At 38.8% G+C, this 18,984-nt stretch overlaps 1 protein-coding gene across 1 annotated transcript in view; it reads left to right on the top strand.

Annotated features, from left to right (window-relative positions):
• NR5A2 (nuclear receptor subfamily 5 group A member 2) overlaps positions 1 to 18,984 on the top strand; it is a 69,480-nt gene that overhangs the window by 20,540 nt on the left and 29,956 nt on the right. The gene's annotated exons all lie outside the window — the stretch shown is intronic.

Below are 18,984 nucleotides of genomic sequence, written 5' to 3'. Positions count from 1 at the left end.
CTCGGTGCAGAGAGGAGAGATGTCCCTGTAGGTCCTACCCAGCAGTGTTCTCACAGCGTCCTCTGCCCCAGCATACCCACCACATGATACAGAAAACTTGTTTAAAAAAAGCAATTTAGAAAATAAACTCAACATACTTCATGGTGTTAATGTTACTTAGGAGCTTGTTAGTCAAATTGTCCTTCTGATATTTTACATATACTTGTAATAACTGTTATAGGATTCTGTTTCTAAGACCCACTACTCAATGACAGAATGATTTACAGAATTTGGGATGTATATTTTTACTATACATATGTTTTAATAACAAATAATTGTTCTGTTTCAGTGGATAATGTTTGAAAGAATTCAGCCTGAATTATATTTCAATAGTTCCAAATTTTACATTCTTATTTTCCCTATAAGTGCAGAAAAGGAAAGTAAACACAGAACGTATGTGAAGTGTTTTCAATATAGTGTGCTTTGCTGTTGATACAGTAAAATTTCTACTTATAAAAATTGGGATAGAAGATTAAATTTAATCCTACCTCATGTCTGAGTTTGAGACTGTCATCGAAGTGTTGCATTCACAAGCAAATCGTTTGAGTAATCAGGTTCTGCTTTTGCTGTTATTGAACCCAGCTGCTAAACCCTCAGCGCCTTAGTGTGAACAGGATCGGGATCATGCTGAACTTCAGTCAGTCCCTGTAGAAGATGTCCTGTTGTAATGCAATTATTCTCTCTCCCGTTAATGCCCTGCAGAGTCTAAGTTAGACAAGTGAGCTAGAGACTTGAGAGACATATTTAGTGTCTACTGCAGCAGTAGGAAGGAAATCTGAGGAGTTGTTAAAAGGAAAGATTTAGAAACAGAAATTCTACAGAGAGAACTGAACAGAGCGTTAGCAGTCAGGAGGATCTGCTTTTCCACTTGTTGCTTTGATAACGGATAAAAGGCTGTCATGAACTGCTGGCTACCAGCTGGGAGCAGATAGAGTAATCCCAGCAGAGGCTGGCCCTGGCATTCCTTTAAATCTCAGAGACCACAGGAAAATTGTTTTTTTCCTACCATTGTCACCATCATTCACATTGATGTTTTCCACTCGTTTAACGTTTTGTTTAAGTAAATCTACTTTACAATATTATCTTGATTGAAATATAAGCAGAAATCATGTAGATAAAGATATTTCAGCTACCTCACTCAACTGCCTAGAGATAAATTCCAGAGAACCAGAGATCAGGCATAAAATACCTTTGCTGTAGGAAATGTGCTGTTTGACTGTAAAGGTGAACTGCACCCAGCCTGCAGGCAGTCACAGGGATGGTCTGTAGCGTATGTCCTCCTTGTAATCAACTGCTTGCTGTAATAAAGAGACTGAGTGAATTAAATCTAGAGGATGTTAATTGAAAGAGAAGAGCAACAGAATGTCACTTGTTAGAAAATGAGCTGGCATGCCCCCTGCGTGGTACAAACAAGTACAAACACAGTGACGGACAGAACCACGCGTGTTTGGCTTTACTGGTGTGCACTGGGCCACCAAGGTCACATTACTGACATGCTGGACACATGCAGGAATTGGGCCAGTAGCATCTGCTAGCACTTGTACAGATGCTTGACTGGAGCTGTGTTGTTTCTACCTGTGTTATTCTAGTAAAGGGGAGGAAGAAACCAAAAGAGTATTTCAAGCTCTGATTGTCATTCTATACTCTTTAATTTAATGACAGATGTAGGGACTGAGCTTACTTTGTATTCTTATGTGTAATTACCCTTATTAAAAAAAAAAAAAAAAAAAGAAAAAAAAAAAAAAAGAAAAAAAAACCAACACTCATTAGTGTTCCGTTCCACTGACTTAATTATACTCCTTAATTAAATCTTGACTAACCGGGGGTCACGGCAGTGTCAGTGGGATTTGTCACTGTTTGTCATCAGGTGTCTGGTCACATCTATTTCTGGTATCCCTGTTGCTGTATTCTCTTTAAGAGCGAGGTCTTTTCTAAGTGCACAGAACAATCAGGCATTGCCTTATTGTGTTCAGAGCCTTACAAATTAACTGAAACGCTAATGAATCTGTTCTATAACGCTCGCACTCTCCCAGTCTTTACATGCAGAAGGTGGGGAATCAGGCAAATATAAACCTCTTCTAAATATACTTCATTACCTTACTTATGCTCCTTTTCGAACGTTTATTCTTCCTGCACTCAGAAGCCACGGTCTTATTAATTTATCAGATAATCTTGTGTTCAACAGGCGTAAAAATATATTGCAAATAGCAATCCAGGGATGCTTCTCCTTTCCTCTATCTCCTAAACACGAAATGAATTTGAAACATGACCAGCAAGAACGAGCTAAATCAATATTACATGCATAACAAATACAACATGGCATGTGCTGCTATTGCCGTGCTGCTCAGAGTCAGAAGACTGAGGCTCCCAGTTCAGTGTTTTCTGAATAATTCAGTGGGAGGTCTGCACGTGCAGTAAGTGCATAATAGTGCTGCTTCTCTCCATTTCAAATTTGCATGTTTGGGGTTTGTTATTTTAGAAAGTTACTTATGGGAAATATAATTCCCATGTTTATGCATATAATAGGCACCTAATGTTTATCTGAATAATTGATTAGTCAAGTCAGGCTTTCATAATTAGTGGTTGGCTTTTCAGTATAAGCCCGCAAAACACTTGTCAATCTACAGATGTTTTTAGTTTATTAATATATATGTTATCAAAAGGGCTGTAGTCATTACCTGGAAAGCATTTATTATTTATTCTGTGGAGGCTAAGGAAGCATTCCCATTCTAGATATGTATTTCCAATATATTCTAACTTTCCCAGTAGATCATCTTTTAGAGTTTTCCTGAACGCTATCAGTCTGTAAGCTGCTCACAATGGAAATCTGAAGGAGGGCGTTTAAAAAATGCATTCAGCCATTCCTCTGTTACACCGAAGCTAAAAGGAGAGGTTTCATTGATGACAAAATAATACGTATCACTTACTTGTAGGCAGATAAATAACAGCCACCTAAACAGATACTACTAACGGATATCCCTACTGCAGCCATAGATGCTGACACCAGACAGGTGCATCTGTTGATAGCTCATGTGGCAGTGATACCGCAGTATGAGCTGGAGACCTACAAAGTAAATTGTAGATTTATAAGATTAATTATATTTATTGTCAACTTGATGACTTCACCTGAAGTCTAACCCTTAAAGTTTTTTTGGCTCCTTATATTTCTGACCAGTTTTCATGTAGTTGCCATTAAAGGAGAGAAGTGACTTCTTACTCCAGAAACTTTGCATTTTATGCCCATGATATAAAATTCATAAAACAAAATACTTGTGAAATCCAGAATGAAAGTTGGTCATTTTTCACTAGTAGTAAGTTAAAGTCTGATTAATTAAAGTTAATTGTCTGATAAAAATGACTGGACTATACATTGTGTGGTTTATCTTATGGGGAAACAAGCCACCTTTTCACTGGAAGGCAACTTCTTGCAATTTCTGCATGTGTGGCAATCAATTTATAAAGATGTTATTATTTACAGAAAAGGTATTTCAGTTTGTTTACATTCCCTTGATCCTGTTCAGAAGAATCACCTCCATTTTAGTGAAAATACATAAGCTTCCACTCCTCATCAGTCAGAACAGAACGAATGCTTCAATAAAACTGGAAAGTGCTTTCCTGAGTCAATCCCCTCCTCAGGCTAGAACCATCGGATGCATACAGAGTTCCCTGCTTCACAAGCAGAAGGCTACATATATAGCAGCAGAACTCTAAAAGCATTTCAAATCTAAAACACTTCTAGAATAGCTTCTTTGTTTGGAAAAAAATATGATGTAAAAATCCCATTGAAGTGGAGGGAAATAAAATGGTATGCTCATTTTTCTGCTGTTACCTATTTAATTGTGATTCGCCACTTAATTATGTGGTCTTACAAAATTCACACCATAAAGTTCTGGAGCAGTACTACAGCATCTGGTATAATGACACCAATGTACGTAATATGCACATATCCTGTCTCAGTTTCTACTTAAAGATACAAGAAATTGTAGAATCCTTCTCTTCAAGCCCATTTCATTACAAGCCTTCCATGGAAAAATGCAAATATATTTCTAAGAGTGTCATTATAAAGTTCCTCGTCCACAATATATAAGTACTGTACTAATGTAAATGCTCACTATCCTTATATCATCACAAAAAAAACCCTCAAACAAACAAACAAACAAAAAATGAAACACTATATTGCAAAGAACACTCTCTCTATATATATATGTTGGAATCAGAGCTCAATTTGCTAGTACTGTTTTAACCTGCAGTGCAATATTTTGCACAGTGTTAGAATTTCAATCATGGTATTATACTAATACATGGATTTTCTATTGAGATATTTTTAAGCACAGCAGTTGTTACCTGGAAAGTATTTACTATTTCGACTAGTGAGCTAATTAAGGACTCAAGCCGTGTGAAGACTGAAACATCTACATTCTCACTATTAGTGTAGAAAGTTCTCACCAGTGCCCCTGTCTGTTAACCCAAGAGTTCAGAAACATTTCCCATGGGTATTGTATGGCTATCTCGGTCTTTCCATTTAGACTAAGAAAGAGTACCGTCTCAAGAAGTGTTATACAGTTGGATATAGATGCATTTTGCTGAAGAAATTCATATTTTCATTATTAGACAGCTGATCTGATCACAAGGTGGGAAAGAGATCATGTAAATAAACAACGAATTAGAAGCCTGAATATGATTGCTAGGTCTGTTTTTCTAAGTTACAGTTAAAGGAGAGGCATTATGTGGGCTTTCAGATAAACTCACAAAGCTCTTATCTATACAAACCTGATAGATCTGCCATTATTCTTAGTGAACAACAGAAGTTATATCATTGAGTTTCATTAAAAATGCATTAATCCCTTTTTAGTAATCTTCTAATTCATTGACTCAATTATACAACGAACTATAAAAATGTTTGGTATAATAAAAATACAGTATTGCAATGTGGTTTATGCATAAATATTTCATTGCAAAGAAATTATTCACGGTTTTAAAAGTATTAACAATATGAACAACGTGATCTGAGGCAACAGAGTGTAGCTCTGTTCAGCATCTCTGAAACTATATGTCAGAAAGATTAGTCTTTAAAACAAGTTGGCCTTAAATAGTTGCTCATAGCATTCCTTGCAGTACTTCATGTACAGGCATCCTGTAAAATTAGTGACACTTACCGGCATAGGTCAATTAAGGGACAGGATGGGACTCAGGATGTAGACTGAGAAACCCAGCGCCTCCAAGGAGCTCTGCACAGCGGAAGGACCTCACCAGTTTTACTGGGTCAGGATTTGATCGGCACACTAGATGCTCAGGACACAGCAGATCCTCTGCAGGCTTGTCCCACGGCACAGCAGGCTGTGACTCCCGGTGCTGGGCCCTGAGCTGGTGCACGCTGCTGCTGGCAGCATTATGCTCGGCAGTGTGAGCAACTCCACTGCAGCAACAGCCACTGCGACTCCAGGGGCACCAGGGAAACACCTCGGGCACTCAGCCTAGCTCTGGAGCAGACAGAGCAGCCAAAGCAATCCACTGAAGGCTTTAATCGATTTTAACACAGCTGATACTTTTCAGAGTTTTGTGCTCAATTTCTTTTTGTTCATTTCTTTTTGTGACAGGAAGGCAAAGTAGCGCTGGTTGTACTAACATGCCCTCAGCAGATTTTAGCCTGGCATGGCCTGGCAAGTCCTGTGCCAGACTGCCAATGGTGGTGGGAGCTGCGAAAAGCTGGCCCGATTTTTGCAAGCGTTCCAAGATGAGAGAAGAAAGCACTTCATATTTTCATTAGTCATCCCTTTGCAGATTTACTTTTAATTCTTTCAGCAAAGCAGATTATTAAAAGCAATGACCTGAGGTCTTCATTCTGATAGCAGACTTGCAATCCTGTATAATGCGTGCCTGAGGGCAGAGGTCACACTAACGAGTCTGTTAATGCAGTCACTCTGGGATAAGATCAATCTCCATACTTCACCATATTGATCCAATAGCTCATTGGCACTTCCCTCTTTGAATTGATTAGCTCGTGTGTGAAAAGAGATGGATAGGTTTCTGACCCTGAGCAGCCTGTCAGGGCACACCCATGGCAAGGGAAGTGGATGTTTTCACTGCTTCATTTGGGTGGCTCATTATGTGGATGACTCACAGGGAATAAGGGTCATAACATAGTTGTATGAATTATTTACAACAAAACATCAGGTTTTTCCTACATTTGATGTTCTACCTGTACTTAATCCCTTATAAATAGAACATGAAGAAATGGACACAAACAACTAATAAATGCCAAATATTTCTGTAAAGGGAATCAGCACATATAGGTGACCTGAAAACGTAATTTTACTAATATGAGGTAATAATAATAGATATGAAGGTAAGAATAGACTTCATGGGTCATCTAGTCCATTTTCCCCTTATACTGCGACAGAATATTGATGATATCTAGAAATGAATTACATTTTAATTGCATATACTGGAGAAGTACTCACAGTGAATCTAGTTTGGACACCTCAGCAAACTTCGTATGCACACTGTACTGTAGACAGGCACAATCTGCATGCAACACGTGAGCTAAAAATGAACTACGCGCATCACAGTTGTTAGAAGTAACCTAAAAATAAATAAATAAATAAATAAATAAATAAAAAGTTTCAACTCCATTTATCAAATAGTCACATATTTACAAAATGCATATATTTGACACAGTAGATTGGATTTTAGCGCTGTGTGTGCTCATGCAAGAGGGAATATAAAAGGAGCTGTCGCCAGAGTCTGAATTCAGCAGTTGGCTTATGTTAGGTTGTACTAAAAAAATACCATCCAACCTCAGGATAGTATATAACACCATACCTAAGGTGCTGTTACCTAGGATGTCAGGTTATACAATAACCCTGTAAAAATAAAAATACAGGCAAAAATATTCTCATTGTGTTGTTAAACGGATGCTCACATTTATGTAAGAAGACAGTGCACTTCAATAATAATATCTTGCTGTATTATTTAACTGGACGTTCTGGATTTATTTGGTAGGCTGGCTGTTTAAACTGAATGATATAAAACTTTATTTACAGAGAAGTGTCCATGCATGCTTCACACAGACGGGCAACACTTTTCTACTATTAGATTTACGGTAGCATAAATAGGTACTGCATAAAAACATAGCAATTGGCAGACCCTTCCTTAAAGGCTTTGTAGTCTGAAAGAGACAGACCCTCAGGCAGATTGGTGGTGAAAAAAAAGAGCCAAAGAGAGAAATCAGTCTCTTATTTGTTAGTAAAATTATGCTGAATGTTTGTATAATCCTGTATTCATTTAGATTTCAAAGCCATTCAGGCTGTTATAGCTAGGAAAATTGCCCTGATACAGATTTACATGGACTTAATGTGGAGTCATACTAAAAAGTAAGTTCCAATACACCTAAAAGAGAGCTATTAGATTCAGTGCTGGAATGTCCTTTCCTTTGATAAATCTGGGATTAGCGAGTGAATCCTCTTACATCTGGGTATCAAAGCAATATTTTAGTTGTGGTAAACCTTCAGAAATAAATCTTGTGAACTTAATTACAAAGCAAAGAAAAAGGTGCTCAGATCTAGATGAACAGCTGATTGACAGACACTTCAACACAAGCTGTGTTCAAGATGATTTCTGAAAAACAAAATTTATGCTATCTTATTATAAACTCCTGTCCGTCGATCAAGGGTCTGCCAGTCTGACTAGAACTCAGCTTTCAGAGTTGTAGCATATGGTACACTCCTGGGTGAATGGAGAGGCGTAGAGGCTGAAACTCTGGATACCTGCGAACGTGTCCAGCTCTGACAACAGAGAAAAGTCAGTGTCTTGTTTAGCTGTGCTTGTCTCCTTCACCTGTCCTCAGTCATTTTTACCCATAAAGATTCTCTCGATCCATGTTTTGAACTGCAAAAGCTCCTCTCATCAACAGAAAAAGCAGCTCAAATAAAAAACAGTTTATTTGAGGATATCTTTAAACAAGCATTAATATTAATCCTAACTGCAGTGCTTTTATCTGTATGGGACGTGTGCAGAGTTGTGTCAACCTTATTTCAATGAGACTTCAGAGATTTCCAAATGAGCAAACAAGTAAAAAGCAGTGGGATAAATGTAGCAATGCCAAATAAAGGGACAAACGAAAGAAACATTTTAATACACTACTTCTTGAACATTCATTCAATCAACACTTCCTGTGATTTTTAGTAGCATGGATCTGTCCGCTCTTCTACACTTGCCTTTGTCAGGGAAGCAGCTTATTTTCATCTGGATGATATTCAGAATTGAAAGAATTTAGCTAGATGGTAGTAGCTGCATACCAATAGTCTCCTGCAATGCTTTTAAGACGTAAAGAGAAGAACCGAGTGTTTGGGATCACTCCTATGTACAGTAACTCAGCAGTTCTTACCTTCTATGGCTTCAACTTCACTGGGGGATGTTTTTAAGTAACTTTTCCTATTTAATTAGAAAGGTACTGGTTTAGTAAGTGACAAACCCACTTCTAGTGCTAAATATTCTTTCACTTCCTCCCATATCATTGCATCTTCTTTCTCTATCTCTGCCCCAGTGACTTACCATTACTGCTGCAGCTCCCGGGATGTAAAACAACCTTTCTGTATCTTTTCTTCATCGGTACAGCACTTCCTTTCACATTCTGCCTGAAGAAAGACTGACAAAGACTGAAATGCTCTGCAAACAAGAGATAAAGAATATTTAAAACATAGAACTGGTCTTTCCATATCCAGCACAGTTTTTTGCACATATAGCATATATATAATAAGTAGGCAAACAAGTAATATCAATGTAGCATTAGCAGAAGAGGGAAGTCCAGGGGAGTCACATCAAAAAGCATTTTAATCTGGAAAATATTACTGATGTAATAAAACCAAAATAAAATAAAAGCTAAATGTTACTATGCAAATCTAAAGAGATCCTTCAGAATAAAAATTAGTTCTACATTCACACTTGGTGCCTACTAGGAATGGTATGTAACATCTGATTTACTAAATTCTTTATGTGCACTATATAGTTTCCCTTCCCGGGTATCTCTAACACATACCTGAAACATTTCTCTTCTCTCATGTACGCTGCTGTAGCTTTAAAGTAACTCCTTTTTAGCCCTGAAATCAGATTACTTGCATACCTCCCATATGGGGAAAACAGTCCAGTGCTGTGCTCATAAACCAGCATTTGTAGGTGTCAGCTGCTAAAAGAACTGTACTTCTCTTGGCTTGCACTTTTCCCATACTCCATACCCCTTGAATAGATGTCCTGGATGTAAAGAAACACAAAATGGGAAGGTAACCACATAGTGCAATTTAAATTAGAGCCAATTTAAGCAACTCTTTTATAAATGTATGCAAAAAAACAGTGTTTTGGGGCATGCAGCACTTGAAGGAACAGGATTCTGTGTGTTGGGAGATTGCTCTGGCAGCCTGTCACCATGTTTAAGGTTCTTTCTGAAATTAGCATGTCTCTCATGTCACAAGCTACAAATATTTTTCCCTATTATCCACACTTGAGTTTTAATGGAATATTTATTTTGTAGAAAATAGCCATTATTATGTGTTTAATATTTTACACTATTAACAATGTACATCTGTGTGTTGTATTGATCTCTGTTGAGATTTGGTGTTATCATTTTAAGAAAAATGATGTGATAATTTATCCAATAAATCATCAAACAGGAAAGGAACATTATATATTAAAACTCCTTTCAGATAACGCTGAAATACTTGTGACTTGGAGAAGTCCTTGGAGACTTTAATCAAAAGTTGCTGTATAATAGAGGGAAACTGCTGATTCAATATATTGAGAATAAATTCACCACCAGTACCTTAAAATCTACGAGACTCAATAGTCTTGTCTTCTGATTCCCCAGAGAACATCTCTGTGGCTCTTAAAATGCAGATCAGACCCGCAACGATAATGATGAATTGTGTGGGTTTGACATAAGTTTCAGGACTTACATTCATGCAAGTTGAGAGGTAAGAATCAGGCCCAGCACATTTTGGAGTTTAGTTTGTTGATATCAGAAAACACGGGAGTATTTCTGGAGTAATTCAAAGGAACCAAACAGTTTTACTCTCAAAACTGATATACAAACTACACAGCATTATCTGGTTGTTTTTTTAAGTTCTAAACTGGACTATGCATAAATGTACACTGTAATAACATCAGTAGAGATAAGCACAGGAGAGGTATTTTGAAGATCAGTTCCATGGGTCCAGTCCTGAAGAAGACATTGCCTTCTTCACTCTGTGAAACGGGTGCTGAGAAGAATAATTTTCCTCTTTCCTTGTCTTCGCATTCGCTTTGAAAGGGAAAAAAAACACTGCATCGTAAGCAAAACTTTCAGATGGGGCTAAAAAGAAATTGTTTCTTTATTTTCAGATTAAAAAAAAAAGAACCTAGGAAAAACACATTTATAATTCATCAGAAATAATGCTGACTGCAAAATACTGAGTAATCTTCATGCAGTTTGCAAAGAAATGCATGTATTTTTCAGGAATGAGAGAAAAATACAATTTATGTTGCATTTGCTGCACCCTACGTATAAACACAAAGTTTAAAATGACAGACCTTTCATTTGATGTTTGAAGAACTTAAATCTGTTCTATTTGGAGAGTGGGATGCTCTCCAAACAGAGAATCTGAAGACTAATGAAAGAAGAGAGATCTTATTCTTTAATATTTGCTGCATCCCTATACACTTTCGCAACGGGAGGCCCCTAGACCCATACACATTGTTTTATATTCTTGCAAGGACACAGGACAGTCAAGAACTGTTGATGAAGGCTGGTTGTTGTTTTTCTATGAATGTATTTGACTTAACAGAAGGCAAACGCTGAAACTGGGAAATGCCTGGTCACAGTTGGTGTGATACCCTGTTTCCCAGTTATGTTAGAGAGCTGTCCTAAGGCACCAGGGGAGAGAAGATGTTACAAAGCCATTGCTCTCCCCCTGAGCATTTGCTAAGCAGGAAACACTATGTGCCATTCAAAGCATGGGCACTGTGTATTCACTTCAAATTTTGTGAATACAAAAGCATGGGGCCTTTCAAAGACAAAGCAATGCTTTCTGCTATAAATTCCTTACCTATGCCTTTAAATAAGTGAAAGGCAGTTTGATATTCCAAATATTAACAGTTCTACAAGCAGGGAATTAATGAAGCATTTTAGCCTTCTCTCTATCTCTCTCTCTCTCGGTTCTCTGATGTTGAATATACGGTAAGCTTATTAGTCTTTCCTTCAGGGTGGTACTTAGCACTTACTTTCCTCTATCTGGATACGATTCCTGGAAGGCATGTAGGAACGTAATGGCTTGGATACATGAACTCTCTGTTGAAGCCAGCTGACACTGGCTGATGGATTTAGAAGTTACTGAAGGCAAAAGCATGTACATATGCGCATACACACACGCAGGCACATAGTGAGTATAATTGCATCTTTGTAAGATGCTCTTTATAATGCCATAAAGGAGCAGGAAAAGGCACACACTGGAATATTTCTATATTTCATTTCTAAATCATGAAAAAAATGTAGATTGCTACCAAACTCTAACATGTCTTATACTCCCTTCACGCTAGAGCTAGACACCAACAGGACAGTCATCTAAGAGGGGCTGTAAAGATGTTCCCTGGCTTTACAGAGAATGGGCAATTTTGCATAACACAGGTTTATAGTAAAGAGACAGAACAACTGTAGTTAATATTAAATCATTTTTTCTTGAACTCTGTAGCATTTTATTTCTGAGGTTATCAGTGACGATCACATTTCAGTAAGGTATTCACTGATGATGAAAGTTAGCGCATTTTCTTTCAAAACCGCATAGGCTTTTGACAGCAACCTTGCACAGGTTTCCCACTGTTAGCAGCAACCCATGTGCAGAGCTCAAATACTTTTCTACCTATGTAATGATTTGGAAACCACGTATGCATTCGGTAGTAAAAATTAGCCTCTGGAATGCACTTGTCTTATAAAACTTGGATTTGGGGCAATTTGCTTCACTACAGCATAAGAAAATGAAGCAACAACTCAAGCTATATGTCTGCAATGACTTGTAAGGGATCTCCAAAGCACATCTGAAAGGAAGTTCAACCATCCCTTGAACCCTTGTGCTTCAGGCTGAACAATTCAGACAGATGTTTAATCACTTTATGTTCATGAGGAAATGGCTATTCAATGGCCGTAGAACTGGAAAGTGGCATCGGCATTCCCTTTTAGAAACATAAGTAAAAACAATCCAGCTGAATCCAACACATTATTATCGCGTACATTTTAAACATCATATTTTTTGTTTTAATCATTAGATACCCATTTGAATTTTCAGTAGCAGAAAAGCATAGAGCTACAGTGTCGGCTGATGCAATTGAAAAGATGAAAAAGGATTCTCTGAGAGAGAGGTGCAGACTGGATAAAAAATGAGCATATTGTTTAACTGAATCTGCAGCAATAATTATAGCGAAGATATTTAGCTTAAAGCAACACACACAAAAAAAAGCACGACCCTGAAACTCTTACCAGGTATTTCATTGAGAGCCAGGCTGAAAATACCTCTTCAGAATAAATATCATAATAAATCTGTGGGTTATTTGTTACTGTAATGCTAAATACTGTGAAACGCTTTCTTAAAAGAATGATACAGTGTGGTTTTGATAAGATTACGGAGCATTTCAGCAAAACATACACATTATTCTTCATTCTACCATTTGACTATTTGAATGTTGTTCTTCAGAGAATACAAAAGTTTATAATGATTAACGTCCCGTGCTGTGGGAAGCATACACTCTACAACAATACTACTCTTGTGTTGCACTAGGACTCCTTATCTATAACATCAGCACAAGTAATTTTTCAGATGAGTAACCAGCATTTCTGAGATAAGTCCTTCCTTTAGCTGCAATGGATAATGTGGGATTGGGTATTGCCGTGTCAACAGAGGCCCCAGCAAGCTGGACAGCCTTCCAGTCATCACCCCCCCCCGCCCAAAAAAAAAGCTCAGCTCCTGGCTGAGTGGGACTCAGAGTTGGCAGACAAATGCAACTGCCTCATCCCTACCCCAGCCCAACTTTCTGTCCCACCTAGAGATCATGTGTCAGCACAGCGCTCAGGATTAGACCTTCACACTTCAATCTGAGAATCTATTTCCTCCACCCCCAGAAATATCTTGCATGACTCATTATATAGTGTAAGATAAATTATGCAAACCAATAGTTGTGTCTAAATATGTCCTAGTGCATGCTTGTTTTCTAATCCTTGCCAGCAGAGAACTCACAGAACTCAAGCGATTTCAAATCACCTTATAACTCCAGTTTGCAGGGAAGAACTTGGTGGTGCACCTGGGAATCTGTATTCAGTCCTGTATCTAGATATTTAACAGTGTGCAGCTCACTGTACAGATGAACAAAGCCATGTGAATCTTCCACAAGAGACACAAAGGAGTGTCACAGTGCCACCAGGCCCCGTGGTCCTACTGAATCCCAGGGAAAAGGTCAGAGGACATGGAGAGAATGAAGAATCACATCTCTTTGTTTCACTTTTTACACAAACCTGACTTTTTTTTTTCCACGTTCTGAAAGAGAAATACTACTGCATAGTGAAATTACGAAGGAAGCTAATGCAGGCAGTCTCTCGTGCTTGGGGCATAGATCCACCTTTATCTGGTCTGGTCCTGAGACATGCTCTCCCCCAGCCCAGCCATACAGCAGTTCTGCACTGGGGCCTGACTGAGAAGAGCTGGAATGCACAATAGCTGAGACAACCAGGAGAGAGCACAGCCCGCAGCCTTTTGCCTTTTGAAGTACTGAGACAAACAGGCTGTGCAAGCAGTAATTCCCTCATTTGGGAGAATCCCAAAAACACAGCACATCACTCTACCTGCTGAGGGCTGTGTCCTGAAATTTTTCTTCAATGGGGAATTAATGTGTTGCTGTTTTGACCCCTGTTTTGCCTCCTGTTTGTAGAGGTAACACTGTGTCTCACCACCAGACAAAATGGGATCCCGAGACTGTCACCTTCAGCCTCATACTGGTTCAACAGGCCCTGACAAACTTGCATATAGTGTTCTTTCTGATAATGTGTGAACATTCTTAAGACCTACCTCATGCAAATGTTGCGATATTCTAACATCAGCACCGCTGTTTCCAATATTCGGCTCCACATGAAGTTCTCTGGTTATAAACCACCAATTCATGCAGATGAGCTGATGGAGATACTCTTCATTTTGTGGTGTGACAGCTGTGCATGGCCATCCAGAATGGGGCTTGTCTTTCACATCATTGTTGCCGCTGCTGAAATGCACCACCAACTGCCTCACTTCACTACATTTGCTGTTTAGTCTCCATCAATGTTCAGCTAGTGTCAATGATGTCAATGGGTGCAATTTTTTCCACATGAACGAATTCAATAACACCCCACTGCTTCATCCGCACTTCCATGTCAGATGCCATTTTGTCAGACTCCTCTTCTGCTGCCATCTGTCACAGGGCAACAAAACAGAATAGTGGTGGGAAGGTTCAGATACAACTGGCATCCACTTCTGATCCACTTCTGACATTGCAGGCCAACATAATAAAATAGAAGGCATTACTTTTGGAGCGACCCTCATAGATGCAGGGAGATTTTTTTAATTCATTCTGACTAGCACAGTATCTGGGGGGCAGCACAATGGGGTGGTGGTAGGTGGCTTTGACAGTGTCCATTTATCTCCCATATTGTGATGTGAGGAAAATGCTGTAAGTGATCTGAACAGATAGAGTCATAGAATCATAGAATTAGTGAGGTTGGAAAAGACCTCAAAGATCATCAAGTCCAACCACAGCCTAACCATAGTACCCTAACTCTAACAACCCTCTGCTAAATCATATCTCTGAGCACCACATCCAAACGGCTCTTAAACACATCCAGGGACGGTGTCATCATCTTCACCTTCATGGTTTTACCTGACATCCAGCTTCTGTTATGTCCTCTCACTGCACAACACCTTGTCCTTTACCAGCCTCCTCCTAAGCGCTCTCTTTGCTTCCTTAGTTATCCAGTCACTGCTTTACTAGTAAGACATTTTCCTCCTTTCATAAGCTTAATCTTATTATTCTTTCATGCCACCCTATGTGCTGGAATTATCCCCATTTCTTTTGAATCACACACTTTCCCTTAGCTTTCTCCACATCTTTCCTTAAAAACCATTTCTTCAGCGACAACTTCCAGTTATACTGTCCCTGCTGACTGTTACATGAATGCCACTGGCCAGACAGCACCTAAATTTAACCATCTGAGCACAGTATTCACTCTCAGTTTTGCTTGAGGCTACATAGTTGTCAAACAGATATATCAGATATATCAGGTGAGACATGGGTTACATTATGTTTATGTCAATAGTTTGTTATGGCAGGAAGCAGCTGCAGATCTGGGGAGAGTTCTTGTAGTATTCAGTTGTTAGCCATATGAAGTTCAATTTTTATTTATAAGCATTCCCAGTAGTTGTTTCAAAGGGCACTTTGTTGTTCCTGTTAATTGATAACAGTCTCAACAATTTCCACAAACCAAAAAAGCTCATGGTTTAGCCACCAGAACAAGCTTTTGGGCTTGCTTCTAACTGAATGCATGCTATGAACAAAACCAGTGTTGATTACTGAGGGCTAATGACTGGAGCTAAGACATCATGGTCACAGAATCTTACCCCTCCTCACCATGTTAATGGAGGAGCAGCATGCTTTGGCTTTGGAGCCACAAGTCCACAAGGTGCTTTTTCTGCAAAGTACCTTCCTTTTCAGAATTCACTCTGCACTTCATTCATCAAAGCTTAAGCCTCACTGGCTTCAAGATCATTTTAAGAGACGCATTTGTTGTGGCCAAGTACTACTTTTTTGTTTTGTCAGACAAGGTATGCTTATGCACAAGCGTGCCACAGAAACACAAAGCTATTTGTGCTCTGCTAACATTACACACTTCTGAAAGTTTACCAGCTCATCCCAACAAAAGGTGTGCTATGTTACCATGTTTACTCAGTGTCTGTGTTGTTTTCTATTTTATATCCAGTGTCTGTTAGCAGAGGGATGTCATTTTCCTCATCTACACACCTTTCAGAAATAGGCTGTAATTGCTCCACCACTTTAGCAATTGGTGACCCTCCTTAAAGCCATCTCTGCTTCTTCCTTGTACAAACTGGGAAGCATTTTGCTGTCCTGCCAGCTTTCTTAAAATGGCAAAAGCAGCTGGATCTAATCGTTTCCTGAAGCCAACACTGTTTTGGGTGTGTATTCTGCTTTTTATGATATCCATTTTATAGGCTTTCACTGGTTAAATTACAGTGAATACGGAGAGACAGATTTGGTGAACTACTAGCAGATGTTCGCTGTTGCTAGTTTTATGAGTCTTGTAGAACAGCAGGAACAGGCTATGTGCAAAACAATTTTTTTTTGTGATTTTGCCATCTCACACTGTTCTCACAGCACTGTCTCAGTAATGATATGATAAAGCTTGGGAGGTAGGCTTTGATTGCAGACTAGCTGCTGTTGGGGCCTTCAGAAAGCCAGACCTGTAAAGTGCAGTTTGTTTTCAAAAGTTGCTGCCTGTGGCTGAGACAGATGGGTTAGCCAGAAATATGTCATTTATAATACAATCAAATACTTGACCTCTTATTCAGGTATTGGTTGTTATGACATGGATGCTGAATGTTTAAACTGTCTCACAGCTTGTTTTGTTCAGATGTAAGCTGTGGTAGCTTTATCTGAAATGCTAATTTAGGATCAAATGATCGTGTTGGCATTATTTATTTGAGTTTTGGAACACTCTGTTGTACACAGGAGAGAATGATCATGAACAATTCCACATAAAAACCAAGAGTGCTGGAAGCTGTAAATTTTAAACAATTCCTTCTAAGAATGCCTTACTTGATATCGGGCACACATTTGTGTAGTGAGTGTTTCATTGGGATAATTCAGAAGAGCACTCCTGAGCTAACAATGCACCTGGTGGAAATGGCTTCATAGTCGAAGACATGTTGCAGGCAGGGGAATAGATACCTTTTAATACACAATCAGCCTTGCTCTGCAGTCTGAACAGAAATGAATTATCACAGGCACAGACAGCATACAGATAGAGCAAGCTGAGTCTGTGATAGCACAAGCTTTACTCTGACTCTGTAATATATCCATCTACTGTGTTCACACCTCCTTCTGTCCTCCATCTCTGCTGCCCATGGCTTATAGGTGTTATCTGAGCTTCTATGTATTAACTGTGACTGTAGGCAGAACTGCAATTGTGTTAAAAGATTATGTTTAAAACCTCAAAGCAAAACTTTTGAAATATCAAAATTGAGAGTGTTTTACCCTGTACTAATTCAGCCTTTTCTTGTACCTATGCATTAATATCTCCACTACAACACAAATGCAGACTGGAAAAAACACAGGAATAGGTCAGACAGTCTTAAGACAAGCATTAAATAGTTCTGCAGTGATTCATTTTTGCAACCTTAAAATGTTATTTTGGCAACATTTAGAAATAATTTCCTTTGTTCTCTTTTCTTTTCTTTTGGAATACCAAAATGAAAATAAAACAAACAAACAAAAAGTTAACAAAGAAAAAAACAAACAGAAAATGCTATCAACATAGAAAATGCAACGGAGGGAATGAAGCATTTCCCATCAGAGATACCTGCTGGAGTTGCAGAGAAGGCCCTTGCGAAGGCACAGGTGCTTCCACATTAGCTTCATGCTGATCTGTTGCCTTTTGCTCCTGATATCATTTTCTTGCACAGTCCAGCGAGGGGGAATAATTTGATACAGGAACCTAAGGGAGAGAAAATGGGACCAGAACAGTCAGGAAAAGACTGTGACCGGGGAGAAAGAAAGCTGACAAATGAGGGAGGCAAAGAGAGAACTGGATATCTAAGATGCTGAAGTTTGAGCCATATGGCAGGTGGTTGGAAATAGGGACATCAGTAACTTCCATAGGTGACGCTTGGAGAATCCATTAGTAACAAACATTACCACTTTCTCTACCACATAACTGGAAAACAAGCTTGAAATGATAAAGTGCAAAAATTCACTGTACAGATGATTATCAAATTTGAAAAGCAAATCCTGCAATATCTAATTCAGCTTGTGCAAAACTGCTCCTCATATGCAATTTCCTGAGCATTATCGTAGATCCAAATCAATCAAAATAAGAACCCCTGAAAGACTATTTTAATACAACTCACTCTGAGAAACTTTATGCAACTGTCCACTGCAAATAATCTCTGATAATTTCTTCTTTATTTCTCCTATTTAATATCATCTTAAATCTGCTCCGAAGTTACTATCAACGCAGGCTCTTAGAGCCCTTTGAATGATATAGATGTTATTGCCACATCTATCTTAGGCACTTAATTGTAGCAAAGTTCATGTTTGCATTCTTTAACCCTTCTAGAACCGTCTGAAGTCAAAGGCTTTAGGAAAGAAGTCAGTAAATGCTGTAAGAACAAGTCCAGAGGATAATGATGTTTACTCTGACTTGAAGTTTTTCCCCTACTTTGGGCATTTTTTCCCACGTTCCTGCAAATATTCATCCATTTTCAGTTTTTTAAGTGAATGAAATTGAATGTTATCTAGTTGCAATTACAGTCAGTTTAGTGAGAGCCTTTATTGCCCAATAATCTGCACATCCTAAATAACATTATACCAAAAAAATTAATGTAGGCTGCTTTACGGAATGCCCGGAACACTCCTGCTATCCCCAGATGCAGGCAGTGGTACTTCTGTCACTGCCTTGTATACACCCCTTTTGTGCCCGGCCGGTGACACCTGAAGACACCCAGCTTGTGTTTATGTTTTCTTTTTTCATACTTCCACAGCCATCTTAGAGGGAATGTTTACCTGTCTATTCGCTTTTTCCTTTTGAAAGGGACTTATCTCCAACTTGGGCTTGTTGCAGTGTTAGTGGTCCCGAACCTGCAGAGGTTCTTTGTTTACAGAAGCTGAGGTTCA

This window comes from Excalfactoria chinensis, chromosome 8 (assembly GCF_039878825.1).
Source record: "Excalfactoria chinensis isolate bCotChi1 chromosome 8, bCotChi1.hap2, whole genome shotgun sequence".
NCBI classification, from domain to species: domain Eukaryota; kingdom Metazoa; phylum Chordata; class Aves; order Galliformes; family Phasianidae; genus Excalfactoria; species Excalfactoria chinensis.
This window is presented reverse-complemented; position numbering and strand designations above follow the sequence as displayed.